The 19,823-nt window shown below is 45.0% G+C and overlaps 1 long non-coding RNA gene across 1 annotated transcript in view; it reads right to left on the bottom strand.

The window, feature by feature from the left end:
* The window catches only part of LOC144577271 (uncharacterized), a 60,160-nt gene that overhangs the window by 13,654 nt on the left and 26,683 nt on the right, over nucleotides 1-19,823 (bottom strand). Inside the window, exon 1 of the long non-coding RNA XR_013520683.1 lies at nucleotides 505-19,823. This exon is cut by the window's right edge and continues 26,683 nt beyond it. This is a non-coding gene — a long non-coding RNA (uncharacterized LOC144577271). The remainder of the gene's footprint in view (nucleotides 1-504) is intronic.

The raw sequence follows: 19,823 nt of genomic DNA, 5'->3' as shown, positions 1-19,823 counted from the left end.
CCGTACAGTACCAGGCAGGCAATTGCTTTGTGAATTAGGAGGCAAACCATATCCATTTGGGGGATTGGGTCACTGTACCGAGGTCCCTTCTGAAAGCTACAGCCCTGATCCTGCCCTTCTCAGGCTTCAAGGGGTAAGCATCCATCTTTGGTGAGGTTTTAAGGCCCACAGGGGAGCCTGCCACCACTTCCTGGGCAGTGGGAGGTCAGGGCCCTCCTGGCTTTCCTACACATCCCCTGCCAGGCGGCCAGACAACGCCATCCACGCACACACAGTGTCTTGTCTCAGTTTGTAGAAGTGGGACAGTCCAAACACAGCATCTTCTACATTAGCCATGCCAGGCAGACAGCGGAGAGAAACCAGAGGCCAGAGAAGTGATTTTTTTTGTTTTGTGTTTTTGAGACAGAGTCTTGCTCTGTCCCCCAGGCTGGAGTGCAGTGGCACGATCTTGGCTCATTGCCGTGACATGGTGATTGCCCCATAAACTGCATACCTCGACCATACCTTGGCTTTCTGTTGACACTGCTCTCTGTAGCCCTAATGTGACAGGCAAGCAGTCCAAACCAACGCCATCTTGGCCCCTGCGCCATTTTAAGACTTGTAGTAACTAAGGTCTGTGCTTTCCACCCTACCCAGACAATGTGTAAACTAATGCTTATCTTGACTTCTGTGAACCACTTAAGTAACAATGGGAATGTCCAAAGCCCCTCGCCCCCACCCCCACCCAGGAGGTGGTTTACATCATAAAAGGTCTTGACATCCTCCTTTAAGGGTCACGTGTTAGAGAGTACTATGTGGCCGCCGGCAATAAAGACCCTGTAATTTGGCCTAGTGTTTGTCTCAGTGGTGATTTCGCGCTCGCCCAGTTACAACACTGTAACCTCCACCTCCCCGATTCAAGTGATTCTCCTGCCTCAGCCTCCTGAGTAGCTGGGATTACAGGTGCCCACCACCACGACCGGCTAATTTTTGTATTTTTAGTAGAGACGGGATTTCACATCATGGCCAGGGTGATCTTGAACTCCTGACTTTATGATCCACCCGCCTGGGCCTCCCAAAGTACTGGGATTAGAGGTGTGAGCCACTGTGCCTGACCTAGCAGTGATTTTTGTTTTGTTTTCTTTTTTTGAGACAGCGTCTTGGTCTAGGCGCCAGGCTGGAGTGCCTTGCCGTGAGTCGGACCCAGGAACTCTAATGTAGGACCTCTTTTACCAGTACTCAGCAGATGCTTGTACAGTGTTGCTCACTGGAACGTTGTAACAGCAGAATACTGACAACAGCCTTGTTGTCCACCAATAGGGGACTGATTACATATTTGAATATCCATATAATAGAACTTTTTCAGTGTTTAAAACAGAAAAGCTTTCCGTGTACTGATATGGAACATTCTCCAAGTTGTGTTAAATGAAAAAAGGGGCAGACCAGTGTCTGTGGCATGCAACTGTTTGTGAGGGAGAGCAGGGGACAGTGGCTAAAAACAATGGCTGTGCGTGAATATTCTTGTATAATCTTAAAGAAGAACATACAAGAATAGTGATTAACTTGTGTGGAGGAGGGCAGATGAATGAGAGGAAACTTGGTGGTTCTGGGACAAGAGTAGAAGGGAGAGTTTTCACTTAGGATGTAGACATTCTTTTGAGTGTTGTACTGTGTGAATTTATTACGCAAATAATTCTGCGATGTAGTATAGTAGATGTGTACCACTGAGGGAGAATGCTGATGGTATATTAATTGGAAGTTGAGGTACAGGTTGGCTGTACTTCTGGTGGCAAAATCAACCCCAGATTTGGCTCCTTAAAAACATCGTATATTTTTAGGGCCAGGCACAAGTGGCTCACACCTATAATCCCAGCACTTTGGGAGGCTGAGGCGGGTGGATCACCTGAGGTAAGGAGTTTGAGACCAGCTTGGCCAACATGACGAAACCCCATCTCTACTAAAGATACAAAAAGTTTGCCGGGCGTGATGGTGTGTGCTTGTAATCCAGCTACTTGGGAAGGTGAGGCAGGAGAATCACTTGAACCTGGGAGGTGGAGGTTGCAGTGAGCCAACATTGTGCCATTGCACTCTGGCCTGGGTGACAAGAGTGAAACTCCATCTGAAAAAAAAAATCGTGTGTTTTTACCAGAAGAGGACTCCTCTAGTATCGGCTTGGTGCCAATTATGGGCATTCTTTAGATTTCTAACTTAAAATATCATTCATATGTGTAGTCATGGAAGCTTAATATCTCCTTATCTGAAAGCAATAGTTTGTAGTTTTATTTTTTTGATGGAAGTTATGAGGAAGAGAGTTTGAGCTTTGTTAGCATCAAGGTTGTACCCTTTAACTGGATTAGTCACTATGGAGACAGACTCTAGAACCAGAAAGCTTTGTACTAGTCCAGTGGTAGGAAGACTTATAAAAATGAACTGTGAGTCTTGTTAATTTTTATTGGGGTACAATTTTGGTTTTGTTACTCTTTTTTTCTTTTGAGTTGGAGTCTCACACTGTCGCCTGGACTGAAGTGCAATGGCGTGATCTTGGCTCACTGCAACCTCTGCCTTCTCGGTTAAAGAGATTCTCTCACCTCAGCCTCCCAAGTAGTTGGATGCCCTCCACCATAGCCGGCTAATTTTTTGTACTTTTTTAGTAGAGACAGAGTTTCACCATGTTGGCCAGGCTGGTCTCGAACTCCTGAACTCATGATCTGCCCACCTCGGCCTCCCAAAGTGCTGGGATTAGGTGTGATCCACCGCGCCTGGCCCGGTTTTGTTATTCTGATAAAATTGTAGAGAATAATGAAATTGAGAAATGAAGGTATTAAGTTAAAATTGTTTTGGAAATGGAAATATTAAGTTTTCTGTGTACTTTTAAGCACAGTGGTGATGCATTCATAAATTTATTGTAATAATTTCCCCTAATTAATTTTAACATGTGTAAATTCTCTTTCAGAATCAAGATAATCAATGTATCAAGAGCCCAACAATCCTATAATTCCATTGTACAGATACGTGAGAAAAACCGTCTGTTTAATATAATGTAATTATTGCCATTTAAGATGCTTTATATAATGTACTTGATATGGTTTGGCTATGTCTCCACCCACATCTCAAATTGTATCTCCCAGAGTGGGAGGGACCCAGGGGTAGGTAATTGAATTATGGCGACTGGCCTTTCCCGTGCTATTTTCACGGTAGTGAGTAAGTCTCATGAGATCTAGTGGGTTAATCAGGGGCTTTTACTTCTGCCTCATTTTCTCTTACTGCCACCATGTAAGAAGTGCCTTTTGCCTCTCAATGTGATTCTAAGGCCTCCAGGCCATGTGGAACTGTAAGTCCAATTAAACCTCTTTTTCTTCTCAGTCTCCAGTATGTCTTTATCAGCAGCGTGAAAATGGACTAATACAGTATTGATATTTACCCTGTTTTATTTTTTAGTTTCTTAAAAAGTACGTACTGTTACCATAGTGAAAAAAATTTAACTTGTGCTGCATACAAAATATTTTAATGAATCCTTAACACTGTTCTTCAGTTAAAATCTTTGTGTCCTGTATACTTGGCCTAGGTATCTCTGAGTCAGAATCAAGTTTTTTTTTGCTTTTTTTTGTTTTTTGTTTTTTTTAGTAGATTAATATATGACCCACTCTACTTACTTGAAATCAATGGTCTTAGGTTAGGAATTGAGTTAAAGGCAATTCTTTATAGATGGAGTTCTTTTTATAACTGGGTAACTGGATTCTGCAATTAGAATCATGACCCGATATTTCTGAAACATCTTCAGACTATACTTAATGCCTTTGACAGTCTTACATATTTATCTATTAAAGTAAGAGTGGTTGTAATTTCAGTATATTCTTGGGTATTGAGTTGTAAATTTTTTTAAACTAAATCTAAAATATCTTTCATAAACTTTATTGGTCTTTAAATTTTCCTTATACCCTATTCACAGTGCATGTTTTGAGTTTTTGTCTCTAACAGTGAGATTTGAAAAAAAAACTAGACTTGAAATAATTTCACAAATAAATAATTTTATGAAGCCTTTTGTGATTATGCAGAACATTTTATAGGCCATGTTATACTCTGCACTGAAATTGTTTTTCTGTCTCCTTGTTTTACAAGGTTTTCTTTTACTAAGTAAATGAACCTGTCAGATTTTCTCCATTATTTGGTGGGGTACCAAGGAAAAAAGGAGGCAGGGGAGTAGTTCAGCTTTTGACAGGGGAGGAGAAGTAGGAGATGTATATAGAAATTTTTTAAAAAGGTTCCAGGTAAGTCTCTAATTAGAATGATTTTGTTCCCTGTACTTCCATTTTATTTATTCCCAGAGAAGCTCCATGGACATTAACAGAAAACAAACAAATAATCACTCTGCTAAGCTTTCCCATTTTGACCTTGATGCACAAATGTTCCAGTATTGATCTTCCATTTGATGCAAGAAGAGTGCTTGCCAGTAAAACACCAATGAGCTCGTTAAGCGAACAGAAAACGGAACTTACCTGTAATTAGAAGTTAACAAGAAGCTTTAGAAAATGTATTAGTTGACAAGGAAGTCAAGAAAAAGAGGAAAATAATTTATGTGACGCACCTAATGGTAAAATATATCAAAACAAAGGTAAATTACAAATAGAGGAATTTTCTAAATTAAACTCAAGGCTGCCAGATTAAAAAGACAATATAAATATAATGCAGTCTTTTTTCCATTCATGTTTAAAACCCCGCCTATACTGACCTGTAGATTTGCCCCACTGATGAAATGGAACCTGAAGATCAGGATACAGACACTCTGGGAAGAATGATAAAATTGAACTTAATTGTAGCAACAGTCTGATTGCTGGAGCAGATCCATGAAAACAAAACAGAAGCGTACTCAAGTAGGGATGAGAATGCACTAGCAAGCGGCGAGAAGGCCTGTTTGAATTGAGTGGTTTTCAGTCTCAGGAGTACATAGAATCATCTGGAAGCTTTTCCACACCCATACTTTTCAGATATTCTGATCTGTTAGGCCTGAGCCAAGGCCCAGTTTTTGTATTTGTACTTATTAAGTTTCTATCGGGAATTCTGATGTATAGGAAGACCGAAGACTAAGAACAATTCCTTGAATACAGTGACAACCTCTAGCTGGAATCGTCTAAATCCTAATTTCCCTAATTCCTACACCAACGGTTCCCAAACTGGTGTTCTGCAAACAACAGTCTTGTGACTGCTCTTTGAAAAAAAAAATCATGGCCACGCAAATTCATTCTTCTGAGAAGTCCTGTTTACCAAGCATTTCCTGAATGTGCTGATTAATTTGTTACCTCTATTCCATATATTTATTGCATTTTTAACCTGCCAGGTATTAACAATCCCAAACTTACAATGCCACAAGGATGTTCTATGATGTTACTGTTATTCTATTGGAAATGAACAGAACAGTCGGAACATGTACTCCATAAGGAATTTATTTTTATTATTATTTTTTTGAAAGGGAGTCTTGCTGTGCCACCCAGGTTGATGTTGGCTCACTGCAACCTCCGCTTCCCAGGTTCAGGCGATTCTCCTGCCTCAGCCTCCTGAGTGGCTGGGACTACAAGTGTGTACCATCACATCTGGCTAATTTTTTGTATTTTTGGTAGAGATGGGATTTTTGCCTAGTTCGCCAGGCTGGTCTCAGACTCCTGTCCTGAAGTGACCTCCCAAAGTGCTAGGATTACAGGCATGAGCCCCATACCTAGCCTTCCATAAGGCATTTAAAGGCACTTCCAAAGGTACAATCAGCAGACTTGCCAAAATCAGTGGCAGGATCTCTAGACTCAGAGCCATCTTCAAGTTCCAACCCCCCCACCCCCACCGAAAGCCAATCAATTGTCCTCCCAGAACAACATCAAATAGCAATTAGCACATGGTCCTTGACTTCTCCAGATCAGCTCCAAAAAGGTATATACTATTAACAGGGGAAATACTGTGAACTGTAGTCTTTAATAGATAACAATCAAAAACATTCCTGTGGATAAATTCTATAAAATATGTTTCTCACCAACGAAAGCCTCTATAAATTTTAGACTGATCTGATGATAAAACTTATTTTTAAAATGCATATAATTACACATTCAATTATATCAGAGAAATGCCACCATGAAGGCCTGAACACACTCTCTGACCCTAAGGTCCTCCCCGTCTTCACCTCCATTTCACATTTGATTATACATATATTTGAGACAGCGTCACTCATTATTGGTTTTGGGAGTAGTCTATAACCTTGAAGTTTCTTGAGGGCAAGAATCAAGTCTTTTGCAGCCTGTAGCCTGCTTCTGTGCATCCAACAGATCCTCAACAAATGATTCGTTACACTATTTTGTCATAAAATGTAGGACATACTTAGCTGTACAGCACAATGTGATTTGATCACACCCAATCTATGAGTGAATAGTAACAGCACTGAATCTGTTTAAAAACAACATTATCTACTCTTTTTTCATCTTCATAGTATATTTGTTTGGTTTTTAGTAATGTTGGTTCTATTCATATGATTTTAGATAATTTACTATGTTGTGCCTAAGTAAAATTATACCAAGAATTTTTATGGGGAAAAGCTAATGCACTGCTCTTAATTTTAGACATTTGAAAATACAAATTCACATATTGAACGTGAGTTTTATTTTGGAGGTTGGAGGAAATTGAGGTGTTGTGGTGAGATTGATAGGCTCCTTTGCCTCCTTGTGTATGGGATTGGGGAGAATATACAAGTTTACAGAATCTTGTAAATTCTCACAGTGCTTAGTTTTGTGACTTTACGAAAACTGGAATTCTTTTTCCTAGCTCTCTGTGGAGAAATGTAAGCTGTGAGTTTAACATCATATTTACCGTGCTTTGGCAAGTTTTTGTAGAAAAAAATATATTGCTTTCCTAATCCTGCTTGCAATATATATTACATATATATGTATATAATATATACATATATATGCTTCTTTGTCTTTTACATTAGTAAATTGTATCTTGCATATAGAGAAATAATTCAGAATAAATTAAAAGAAATCTTTACTCTGAGGTGGAAGCATTGTCTAATGGAGCATATATTTAAGCCTTGTGAATAAATCACACTACAGCCCAGCGCAGTCATATGTGCTTGTAATCCCAGCCACTTGGAGGGCTGAGGCAGGAGGATTTCTTGGACCTAGGAGTTCAAAACCAGCCTGGGCAACATAATGAGACTCCATGTCAGTCAATCGACCAGTCAGTCAATTACGCTAAAAAGAGCAAGATCTTAAAACTGTTCTAACAAATGTCTGGGTGTCTAAAACAATGAAAGAGTTTATGACAGAGTTAAGCAGTCATCAGAGAAAAATCCTGGACAAATTGCAAATCTGTACCAGTCGTGAATTGCTATGACTGCAATTGAACACCAAAGTTATTTTCATATAGTCATTTTGGGTGTATTTGTGTTTAGTAATAACTTGTTTGCAAACTTAGAGGACTATAGCTATAATTTCTGCTGAGATCTAACAGAAGAGAGGACGAGAAACCAAGAATTAAGTGCAGAGTGAGGTTCTGCAGTACAGGGTATATATACAAGGTGCGGAAGCACTAACGCACCATGTTCTGGCCTCGTCTTCTACTGCTCCAGACTTCCTGAAGCGCCATTTCCTGAACCTACCTGTTTTTTCTCACCGTGTGGACCTCTCTCTGGCACTGTGGTGCCAGTCTCTCCCCTTGGAAGCCTTTTCCACACCTTATGTTCCTGGTGTGGTAGTTCTCTTGCTTCAAAATCTTCTTGAAGACCGCCTCTACCTCATCCAAATAATGGTTTTGTCCACTTCTCTGTATTTCTTTCTAAATAATTACAATCATTTCTCATTATTTGCAGCAGTTATTTTCTATAAAGTTGCCTAGTACACTGAATTAATGAAGTATTAAAGTCTTGTTCCCAGGGAAAATATGCATGTACATATCTCACATAGGTTATAATCTTAATTCCTAGAAACAACTCATCCTGGTAGATTGAATTTTCTTATTTACAAAAGAATAAAGGAAGTACAGTAGCGTTGAGTGATTTGCCTGAGTCTGCTTCACTAACAGGTGCCAGAGTTAAGATTCAGACCTCCCGTCCAGCTGGTCCCCAAGCCAGGGTTCCTTGCGCTACTCTGCACTGCCCTCTACTGTTTCTGCCCTCTGATCATCTTTGTATGAGAGCTGAAACGAGAAGGCCAAGAGTCAACTTATTCGACCTTAGCTTGGAACGTGTGCAGGGAGTGATAGACTTTTCACTACTATGTGTGCATCCATCAATCACCTTCAAAGCTCCACGAGTATTAATTTGAAGATTACAAATATATTTTAGCAAGTAAGCACATTTGCAAATATGGGATCCACAAATAATGAGGATCAACTGTATTTTTAAGTGACTGCTAGGGTCTGTTTCATGGTAACCCCTTCCCCCAACGGTGTGGAATGTTTCTGTAGCTTGATAGTTCATTCATGTATTCATTTATGTATTTATTAAGCCAGACCCTGCTTTAATCTGTGGCGAACTGGCTAGAGACTAAGGTCCCGCCCCTTGGATTTTATATTAGAGTAAGAAAGACAGATAGCTAAGTCTGGAGCTTGGGGGAGAAGCCCCGGTTGGAATTATAGAGCCACCTGACCACGGTGAAACCTGGTGTGCTCCCTCCTACTTCACATCCCCAGGTATACTTCCAGAACATTTCTGTTCTATTCTTGTGTATTAACTCTTCCTTTTGAGTCTCTCTCCATTGACACATGTCAACCTCTGCTTGTCTTTTGTTGATTTTGAGGCCACTTGCTGATGTAACTGGCAGGATATTGCAGAAGAATCATGCTGACATGGTCTTTGAATTCTGGCTCTGTTACCTACCAACTGAGTTACTTTGGTCAAGCTCTTGGACTTCTGAGCCTCTTTCCTAATTTCAGAAGTGGTGATATGATGTGTTAGGCCCTGATGGTTAAGAAGGAGGCACACATATATCATCTTTGGTGATGAGGGCTGAATGTAAACTTGGATTTACATTCAAGTAGCTACGACTACAGGTGTGTGCCACCATGCTCAGCTAATTTTTAAAACTTTTTGTAGAGATGTGAATTCACTTTGCGGCCCAAGCTGGTCTCGAACTCCTGACTTCAAGTAATCCTCACACCTTGGCTTGCCAAAGTGCTGGGATTTAGTGATTAACCCCATGAGAGTTTTCTCTCCCCTACACTTAGCATTTAGCCTTACTTTAGAAGGGCCTTGTATTTTCTTTTAACTGGTAAAGAGCTTTGAGTGCTTATTAAATTGAAAGCTTTGTGTGTTTTTAAAGATATTAGGCATGTTTCTTGTTTTTAAAAATCTTAACAGTAATACAGGAGAACAAGAGAACCTTTTCCAAAAAGGAGAACTCATTGTGATCATTTTATCTTATTGGAATGTTGGGTACTCTAGTCTGCATCATTAATCATTAAGCATGCTCTGGGTTTTCCATTTTTACAGGATTTGTACCTCAGTTGAGGTGATACTGGTAATTCTTGTGCTCCATCTGAAGATGAAAAATAAAGACCAAAATCAAAGACCTGGCATAGAAGGTGGATAACCAAGTCAGCTTCGAAGGAACACGTCGATACACACACACGTAGACACACACATATATAAAGTAACGTGCTTTTTTTTTTTTTTTTTTTAGTTTTGAAGTTTTTAAAGTAAAAGCCAGCCCTGTCCCTCTCCCGGAGTGGGCGGGGACAGCAGTTGCCTGTGCTGCTTTCCTTGTGAAGCCACAGGTCCCTATGGGCGCGGTGCCACCTGGCCGTGCCTCCTTTCCCTTTTATCTTTCTCATTGACCAATGGACTTGGAGCACTGAGGCCATGCCCTTATCCTGCATTCTAGTGCCACCCTGGTGAGACCTCTTCTGGCTCAGTCACACAGCTGAGTGGTAGCTGATTAGAAGCGTTTAGCTGTCGTTATCAGGATCACACTGATGGGGCCCAAAACCTACCTCCTTCCCTGCCCTGCGTTGTCAGGAAAAACTGACAAAGTGAATTGGGCACAGCCAAAAAAGGTAAAATGCATCAAATTGCAGCCACCCAACCTAGCCCCAAGCCCCCTCTGACAGCAGGACCACTGCCAGAGTCCATGCCATTCCTGAGGCACACCAGGCTGGGCCCCTGGGCGCCGCTGGGTTTATCCCTTCAAAGTCTTGTCCGCCAGCCACCCCCCTCAGCAGCCCAGCCCCCATCCTCACTGGTCACCCCTGGGTGACTTTGGACCAGTGACTCCCAGGGCTTCCTGCTCCAGACTTGGCCATCACCTCCGGCCACCCCAAGCTGGACTTCCCTGGGCTCCTTGAACTCAGGTCTCAAAGAACCTGGGTCCCCACCCTGCACTCCCTTCCACACCCCTCCCCCATTGCAGAGCGGCATTGTGGGCCGAAGTACCCCATCCCTTTGCCCCCAACCCCTGACTGGAACGTAATGAGTCACTGTCATTACAGTGGGAACTGTCATTACTGCCGTAAAACTTGCCTTTGATCTTAGGACCCAGTCCCCTAAGGGTTCTCACCCCCTTTCTGGTTCCTCTGGTCGCAGCACAAATATCCAGCTGGAAGGGGAATGGGGACAATGGAACCTAGAAGCAAGAGGGCTCAGGCTGCCCCACTCCCTTTTTTTTTTGCCAATCAGGTTTGAGCTTATGAGGTTGCTCAGTTTAGCCTTGAACTGATGACCTCGCCTTCGCGAGCGCTATGACCTCCGGCGGGAGCCATTTTGGACCTCTCCACTCCCTTAACATAGGCATTGACAGTGTGAAAAGCCTACACTTTCCCTGTGAGCTCAAAACGTTGACAGTATCTCTGGGATACTGGCAATGGGAGAATGGGTTTGGTCTGGTTTTCTCCCAGGCTTCTACTCTCCAGAGAGACTATAACATTCTTTTTTCTGAGTTCTCTGCCTCCTATTCTAATTCTCCGTGGTTCTGGGACCACACTGCCCTTCAGTCCGTGGTCTCTGGAGTGAGATTTGCTCATCTTCTATGGAATAGATCTTGGGAAGCTGAACTGGACAGCTCTCAACCTGGGACTTTGAGTACCACGGGATAAACATGGGACTTCTTTCTGAACCATCAGTTTCCCTTGATTCCCTTGAGAGAGAAAAAACATTAATGTACTTAGGGATGACGGTCACATAAGGTTTCTAAGAGTATACCAGACTTCTTTCTGAAATGAGGCTTGGGTTGTCCTCTTTCTCATAAATTCTCAGATTTAACAGAAAAGCTGCCTTCTGCCATGAGGACACATTGATGTAAGAGTGTGAGAGGTACTGCTGCACTTCTTACACTAACAGATGTGTGAGGGTGCGTGACTGTAATCCACACGCTTATAGTTCCCACCTACTTCATGTTGACTTTTCTACCTCTGCCTCTGCTTTTGGTCCCTGGCAGCTGCTGATTTGTGGCAAAACCCCCGAGTCCGGAGTCAGAAGACTGAGTTTAAGTTCCAGTACTGCCTTCTTCTTCTTTTTATAGCCATGGTATCAATACGGCTCAGTCACTAAGTGTGACAACACCTTGTACAGTTGCCGGTGGCATTAAACCAGAAGGTGTTTAAGAGTATTTTGCAAAAACTGTAAAGGAGGTTGTGACTCTACAGTCTGGTAGCTCTCATGAGTATGACTGCTCTTTCCCAGGTTAAAAGATTATCAGCAGGGGATAGCCCTGACATTCCATCAGGAGCAAAGAGAAAAAAGTGTCAGTAGCCCTGAAACAGCCAATTCTGGTGGTTGCCATTCAACTGAGGATGTGAGTTTTGGCTGGCCAGGCTCCTGGGGACAGGGAGCCGAAGGGACAGTAGAGGGTAACTTGTTAAGATTGTAAATGGACTGTCGGGTAATGGTTAAGAATTCTGGGAAGCAGAATTCTGGGATTTCAGAGGCCAGGACTGAAGGGACCAGGACTGCCTGGTCCAGTGAGCAGGCAGTCCTTTCCCTGGAGAAAGCTGTAACCACTTCCCTTAGACCCAGCTTCCCTGTCCAGGCCCTGTCTCCCTGGTGTTTTTTCTTGTCAAGCTTAGCTGTTCAATCAGCTTCTTCCACTGTCCGTCAATCTGACTGGTTGGATACTAGATCTCCAGAGCCAGATGCTTGGGCCAAGAGTAAGGCCAGAGCCTGGAGAGAGGCTGGGTGGGGCTCTGGTCAGGCAGGTAGGTCCAGGTGGGGGCAAGGGAGAGGCTCCACATGACTCCAGGTCCTGAATCCTAGGACTGTCTCCAGCTGCTGCTTCCAGGAAAGAGGCCCCACAATTTCACAGTTGCCAAGAGCCATAGCACGGATGTCTCATCTCTGTTGTTTCTTGGTTTGGTAGATGTTTCTGGATGTAAGAGGTTAGGGTGGAAGTAGTGACCATGGTTTACTTCTTCTACCTCCAGAGAGTAGGAGAGGCTTCTAGCTGGGCAGCTTTTTTCCCTGAAAAGGCCTGAATCAGAAACACAGCCAATAGGCCAGGAGCAGGTGGCTCACACCTGTAATCCCAACACTTTGGGAGACCAAGGTGGGAGGATTGCTTGAACCCAGGAATTTGAGACCAGCCTGGGCAACATAGTGAGAACTTAGATGAGGTCTCATTGACTCCCAGGTAGCTTGTTGGCTGGGAGAAGGCTGAGACTGGGCTTTTCCTTAAGGTCTGGGGAGATGGGAGCTTGGCTCACCCCACCCTGGGTGATTCTTACCAGAAATTGAATGACCATCTTATTTGTTTCTTCCTACAAGGAATTATGATGCTGGCAATGGTCCTAATCTTACAGATAAAACCAAGTGAGTGTCTCCTATTGGGACAGCAGTCTCTAGGCCAAGGGAGTCAGGGAGGCCACTGCCCATGATCTTCTTTCCCATCGAGCCACCTGTATCCCTGACCCATGTCTCCACCCCTAGGACTACTTTCTCATTGACCAAGAGCCTGCAGTAACTCTCCCTACAGATCAATTGTGTTGCTTTCTGAGATACCTCAGAAATTGAAGCATGGATTGGGTGCAGGGGCAAGGACAGTATGATAGAAAGAAACTGAGGCAGGGATTTACAAGAGAGGTCAGATCCTTGGAGCAGACCGTTTGCTGGGCGATGTGGAGGAAGTCGCCTCTTTCTGAGCCTTCTCCCTTGAAGCCATTCACATGAAGGAGTTGGACTACATGACTGATTGCATCGTTTTATCTTGCTGCAGAAGCAGCAGATAAGAGCTGCTTGGAAGAAAGGAACAGTGGAGAGATAAGAACCATGAAAGAAGTTGGTACAAAGGAGTTATGGGATGAAAGGTCCAAGATAGGCAGAAAAGAAAACGTTCCCAGTTGCTGGGGAAGAAAGGCAGTCAGAGGGCTGAGACACTGAGTGGGACAGAGCATCTCCATGCACACTTTTGTCTCTTGTAGTCAGCGACAGGTATCCACGCAGAGGGCCCTACATCATCGCTACCCTGAGGGAACTGGAGGTAAGAAGCCCTGGGTCAAGGTGCAGTGACCCCCTAGGCCAGCCCTCCCACCTCCTCCCACAGCAGGGGTTGGGTGCCTCTCTGCCTGCTGAGACAGCCCACACAGCCCCCAGCCCTAGTGATTGCTTTGTCTCTCCCCCAGTCCTCCTCCAACGCCTCCTATTTGCATGGATCTCAAGAGCCTACACCAGCAACCAACAGTATCCTAGACTCCGGCTATCTAACAAACAATCAACTCAATAGAACGATGGAGACATTAGTATGAGTCCAGTAGGGTCCCCTGGTTCCACCCTGCCAATCCTGGGCTCCAGTTTCCCCTTGAGGCCCTGAAGAAAAGGGCTGGGGGTCCCTGGTGCAAAGGGCAAATGGGGATCTGGGGAGCCCAGGCCTCAGCTGGAGGGACCCCAGAACATGGGGCATGCATCATGGCTCTTCTGTTGCTGCCCTCTTTGCCCACTGTCTCTTCTCCAGATACCCCTGTGCCAGTACTTGCCACACATGCCTTGGGATTGTTGCCTCTCAGGGAAGCTAGGCTGACTGTCAGGAGCTCTGTATTTCTGCCCTGACTCAGTCCCTAATTTACTCTGATTCGAGAGAAGCCACCTTTCCTTCTTGGGCTTGCGTTTCCTGAGGAGGTAGAGAGTGTCAAAGGTCTCTGTGAGCTGCGGGTATCCAAGATTTGAAGGTCCATTAGAATGTAAAGCTCAGGGCCAAAGGCTCCTGCCTGTCCTTTTCCATTCTATATCGCTGCTATGAAGATATGGGCCATATCCCTGGCTCGTATGTCCTGAGTAAATGTTGAGTGAATGCACCTCTCTAAATCACAAGCTGGCAGAAGGATTGGCTTTTCTCAAACTCCATCTATAGATGTCACTGGTAGAGGGTCATGAATGCAAGTTGTCTAGGTTCTTGGCATTTTGAACAAACAACTGGACAAAACATCCCGGAAAGAAAGGAAAGAACGAAACAACAAAAGAACAAAAGCAGGAATTTACTGAAAACCAAAGTGCACTCCACAGTGTGGGATTGAGCCTGAGCAGCAGCTCAAGAGCCCGGATACAGATTCTCCTCGGGTCCAAGTACCCACTGGAAGTTTCCCCTGGGCCACTTCATGTTCACCTCATGTAACTGAAGCGGTAGCCACGATCAGTCTGATTGGTTGGAGAAAGCAGCCAACCAGAGGCTGAAGTGAAGTTACAAACGTCATATTCCTGTGCAAACAATGTGATTGGTTGCAAAAAGCAATCACCACTCAGCCCCTAGGGTGAAGTTACAAAGTTATACTTCTTTGCAAATGAGGACTTGACCAGCAATCAGTCTGATTTGTTGGGGACAGCCAATTTCCCAGCTGCCTAGCAGAAAAGGTCGAAGGTAGCAGCCTCTGTTTTTTTTTTAGCTACTTAGGCATGGAAAGTAGGGTTTTCCTTTCAATTTAGTTCTAGGAAGTCATCGTGAAACCAGTCTTAGGTAGCGTCCCTCCAGACCCTGCCTCATAGAGGTTTATTTTACTGTCCTTTCAAGAGAATCCAGATTCAGACTTTCAGTTCTGTGGCTGTGGGCAAAAACCAATAAAGACCCAAATCCTCTGTCCTTGGGAGCTTGAGGAGGGTTTACCAGTTCATGGTCTCAGTGAGTTTGAGAGCTTTGCCTTTAAAATCCATTCCTGGCCCCTGCCTACCACTTCCTGGTCTGGGGAATAAATTCGAGGGGGCCACCCTCGGTCACCTTCCTTTTACTCTCCCTACAGAAACAGCAAAACCAAGAAATTGTGGATCAACTGGAAGATGTAACATGATTTCTTTGTTTGCTCACGACATGACTGCTGGGCTTGGGGGTCACTCAGATGTAGAGGCCCCAGTCTCGTCTTGCTCATTCCCAGCCTGGAGAAGAAGGCGCATTCCCCAGATTCCACCCCATCCCCACAGGGTCCCTGATAACCTGGTCCCATGGGTGGGCCTGTCCTGGGGCATTGGTGGCATTCCGGGGGCATGTCCCTTGCTGTGCCATCTCTGCCTCGCCCTAGTAAGACCTCTGTCTTCCTCTTCTACAGGAAAAGCAAGAAAGCCAGCAAAACCAGGGAGCCCTAAGGAGGCAGTTAGAGGTGAGTGGAGGGTGTAAAGTTTTCTCCTGTCCTCTGAGAATGCTTCTTTCCTTCTCTTTCAGCACTTGCTTGGCTTTTCTCTCAAAGGTTGAAATCAGATCATTAGAATCTTGATGTCTGAGAAAACAGAGTTGAAGACAGTGCTGTATCAAACCGAATGTGCTGCCAGGCAGTTTGAAAGTGGGAATCTGGGCACCTCATCATCCTTCAACCTGGCGCTTTGACAGGGTTTTAGGGTAGTCCTTTGGGCCCAATCTCAACCTCTCTCATTACAGGAGAGTCCAAGGATCTGGCCAGACGCCTGCAGTACTCCTCGCAGTATGTAGGAGAGTTGAAGCAGGCTCTCTGCTGTCTCATGCAGCAGAAGAACATGGACAGGGTGAGTCCTATTGCCTGCCCCATCCTCTGGCAGCCTGGCTTCCCAGATGGAGGAGTGCGCCTACAGGTCCTTTCTGCAGAATGGAGCGTCCTGCCCAGAAGCAGTATGGGCCATTTCTCGCAGCTTTTGTGTGTGATTGTTAGCTGCTATGGATGAGTTGGGGGCACTATGGGGAGGAAACAGAGCTTGCATGGGGAGCCCTGCATGCAGAGCTTGGAGGCCAAGTGCCCACCCTGCCCTTACCTGGCTGTGGCCTTGGCCAAGTCCTAGGTAGGGGATATGGTACTTGTACTGTGAAGGTACAGAGGAGTATCTTTAGGATGTTACCATTTGTGTGGAGAGAGGGAACATGTGTGTGTGTGTGTGTGTGTGTGTGTGTGTGTGTGTGTGTGTGTGTTTATATACATACTATGATAATATACATAAATCATGCTTGAAAGTTGTCTCTGAACCATGCTGGGTCTGGCTGCATTTTCTTGAGGCCCAATAATGAGAAGCAAACTAGGAAACAAGGGAATTTATTGCTGTAATTGGATACAGGGAGAAGGCTGGAGTAATTCTATCAGACTGACTCAAAGTATTACAATTTTCATAGTGCTTATATAGGTTGGGGTTATGTGCCTGCTTACAGTATAGCATTCGCCTAGGTCTATTGGTAACTCATTTTGTTTCAACTAGAAGGTCAGAGGCAAAAAAAGTGCTTGCTAAGTCTGATTAAGCTGTGAGGGCCCCAGTACCTTCAAGGCCTGTCTACTGTGGTACTAGACAGAATAGTTATTTCTATCTTATCTCCCTTATAGCTTGGTTTGGAGAGCGACCTTAGACTCTCCAATGAATCAATTCAAACAGCTGCCTCTGTTACCTTCACTCGTCTCAGGTTCTGTCCACCTGAGAAAGGTCCTGGCACTAGGAATGGAAGACTCTTTCTATTATTTGACTTGCTCCAGGTTAGGGAGAAGCCTACGCAAGGCTCCTACTCACCATATGTTTCATTTCTAGCTTTGATATCTGGGCATGGATTCCCCAGGTTTAACTGTTTGCTCAATGTTAAGGCAGCTCTGCGGAAGTCTGTCTGTGTAACTGGAGAACCATGCGGACCTGTCTGTGTGACCGTCGTGAAGGCCTGTCTGTGTGATTGTCAGTGAGAACTGGCCTGCCATAAAAGGATTCATAAAAATCTCAGGAGAGAGGAACAGGGTGGCTGAGAGATACTTCCCTTCTGTACCTTCTGAGTTTTCGACTGTGCGACTGTATCATCCTTTCGAAAAGTGAACAAAAGATTAATTTCCTCCTTCATTTCTGTGTACCAACTCCCAGGGAAAAAATGGGCTTAGAGAATCATGTATACCTGGGTGTTCAAATCCCAGCTCTGTCCATGTGATCTTAGGCAAGCACTTAACCTCTAATACCCCATATTTTTTATCTATGCAATAGAGGTAGTAAGAGTCTCATAAGATGGTTGTGAGGATTACATGGGATCATGGGTGCCTGGTGAAGCCCTCAGTAAAGGTTCAAGCTGAGGTAGTAATAATGGTAATAACAATAGCATATAATCTGATCTCTCTGGGCCTCTGGTAGCCAACTATACATTAGATCTCTTTCCCTGTCCCCTCCACCCTTTCTTTGAGGAACAAATGAGACCCTGGCTTGGAAATGCCTTGAAAAAATGTCAGGCATGATTAAGAGTGAGGAAGTGTTACTATGGAGTAGCTACTGTAGCTGTTCTGGCCAGCCAGCTGCTCCTCTGCCTGCTATATCCTGACTTAACCTTTCTGTTATTTTCAGTACGACAAGGAGGTAACCAAAGGGAGGGATAAGCTCAGGCTGGAGTTATACAAGAACAGGCAGGATGGGGGAAGGTGGGATGGAAGGTCTGGGACCCTTAGCATGGGTGATGTGCTGGGAGGTGGGAGGGGTGCAGGTGAGCGTGGTGAGGTGATCACACAGGTGTGCATGTGTGCACAGCTCAGCACTGATGCGGGCTATGCCACTCACTCATGGGGTAGCCTTGGGCAACTCATGTCTTCTCTCTGGCCTGCCACCTGAGACTTTTGATTTGTGGTGTTCCTCCCAATGCCATGGTTTTGTGGTTGTGAGGCGAGCGTAGGGGGCTGATCACCAAAGCAGTTCTTTCTATTCTTCGTTCATTCCTTTCTCTACTGCTTCTGGCTGTAGCCAAAACAATGAGGACCTGAAGAGAAGCTTCAAGTCCTAGTGACCGAGAAATCAGGGATTTAACTCAACTTAAAGGAGCTACAAAAGAAGTTGGAGAGGGCCGAGCTCCTGCTTCAAGGTGAGAAGCTACAGTGCAGGAGGTCGTGGGAGCCCCATCCAGCTGGGACCATGGTCTAGGGATCACACAGAGTACGGGGAAGCTCTAGCCAAGAGCTGGAAAATATGGGTCCTGCCATAGAATCCTCTAGAGACTGCTAAAAATCTACAAATTGGAGCCCTGCCATAGACCTGGGGAATCAGAATCTCAGAGTTAGGGCTTAATTTTTTAAAAAATGCACAGTGGATGAAAGCCATTGTTTTATAGATTACACCTATATGGCTAGCTCATGAGTTCGTTTCTTTCCTTCTGATGTTGGAGCCAACACTTCGACTATTCGACAGTAATAATAGAGAATAGGTTTTTTGGGGGGGTGGGGATGGGGTCTTGCTCTGTCACCAGGGCTGGAGTACAGGGGCATGATCTCGGTTCACTGCAACCTCCACCTCCCAGACTCAAGTGATCGTCCTGCCTTAGCCTCTCAAGTAGCTGGGACTACAGGCACACACCACCATCCCTGGCTAATTTTCCTATTTGTAGAGATGAGGCTTCACCATGTTGCCCAGGCTGTTTTTGAACTTCTGAGCTCAAGCAATCTACCCACCTCAGCCTCCCAAAGTGTTGTTATTACAGGCATGAGCCACCATCCTTGGCCTGAGATATTTTTAAAAATTACTGTTTATTTCTGAAGCAAAGAAACTTGATGGTAGAGATCTTTTTTGACCAAGTTGTACATTGAGCCTAGCACTAGCCCTTTTAAGGGGCACTGTGGGGAATGGCCCAGGCTCCCCAGATCCAAACTTCTCAGAACCACCCACTCCTCAAGCTGGTTATGAAGCCCCTGATGCTAACCAGCAGTTGACAGCAGGCCATGGAGGAGCGGGCACAGCTGGAAGCACATCCGGGCAGGTGATGCTTTGCAGAGGGAGAGATGTGGGAGGAAGATGATACCAGGTGGTCAGGAGCAGGTGAGGACCAGAGACAGCCTCTCCTAACTTCTGTGCCCATTCCTGCAGGTGATGGAGTCACTTAACAACTATGGATGGAGAAAGATCAACAGGCTGGAAATCTGAAAGGAGAGTGTGCCATGTGGTGGCAGAGGATGCAGCAGATGTCAGAGTAGGTGAGACTTGACCCTTCGGCCCCCGCCATGGAAAGGTCACTTGATTATTCTGGACATCTGTGAGATGGGAGGAGCACAGCCAGAGGTGGTCATGGGTCTGGGCTTTGTGGAGATGGGGGCAAAGAGGGAGATAGTGGCCTGTCCATCTACCAGCTCCTCTCTCAATTGTCCCCATCAGCAAAGAGGAAAAAGTGCCTGTTGTCAGCCACCACGGTTGTCTCTATCTGTAAGTGGCTTGGAAGATTGACTACTATCAGGGTGCGAGAAATCATTAGCAGGGAGGCCAAGTTTGGGGAGCCCTCGAGGAGCTGTGGACTAAGAGGAGGGGTTTTTTTGAGAATCCAGGGGCCCTTATTGTCTGCTTCCTTTCTCAGCCGAACCACCACTCCCCCCGCCCCCTACTGCCATGGGCCCCCAGCAAGGGGCACAGCCCTCATCTGAAGTGGCACTTCTGAAGGCACCTGTGAGCCAGAGCCCTGCTTTAATGGCTGTGGGAGAGAGGGGATGATTTTCCTAATCTTCCTCCTTCCTTC

This window comes from Callithrix jacchus, chromosome 8, assembly GCF_049354715.1.
Source record: "Callithrix jacchus isolate 240 chromosome 8, calJac240_pri, whole genome shotgun sequence".
Classification (NCBI taxonomy): domain Eukaryota; kingdom Metazoa; phylum Chordata; class Mammalia; order Primates; family Cebidae; genus Callithrix; species Callithrix jacchus.
This window is presented reverse-complemented; position numbering and strand designations above follow the sequence as displayed.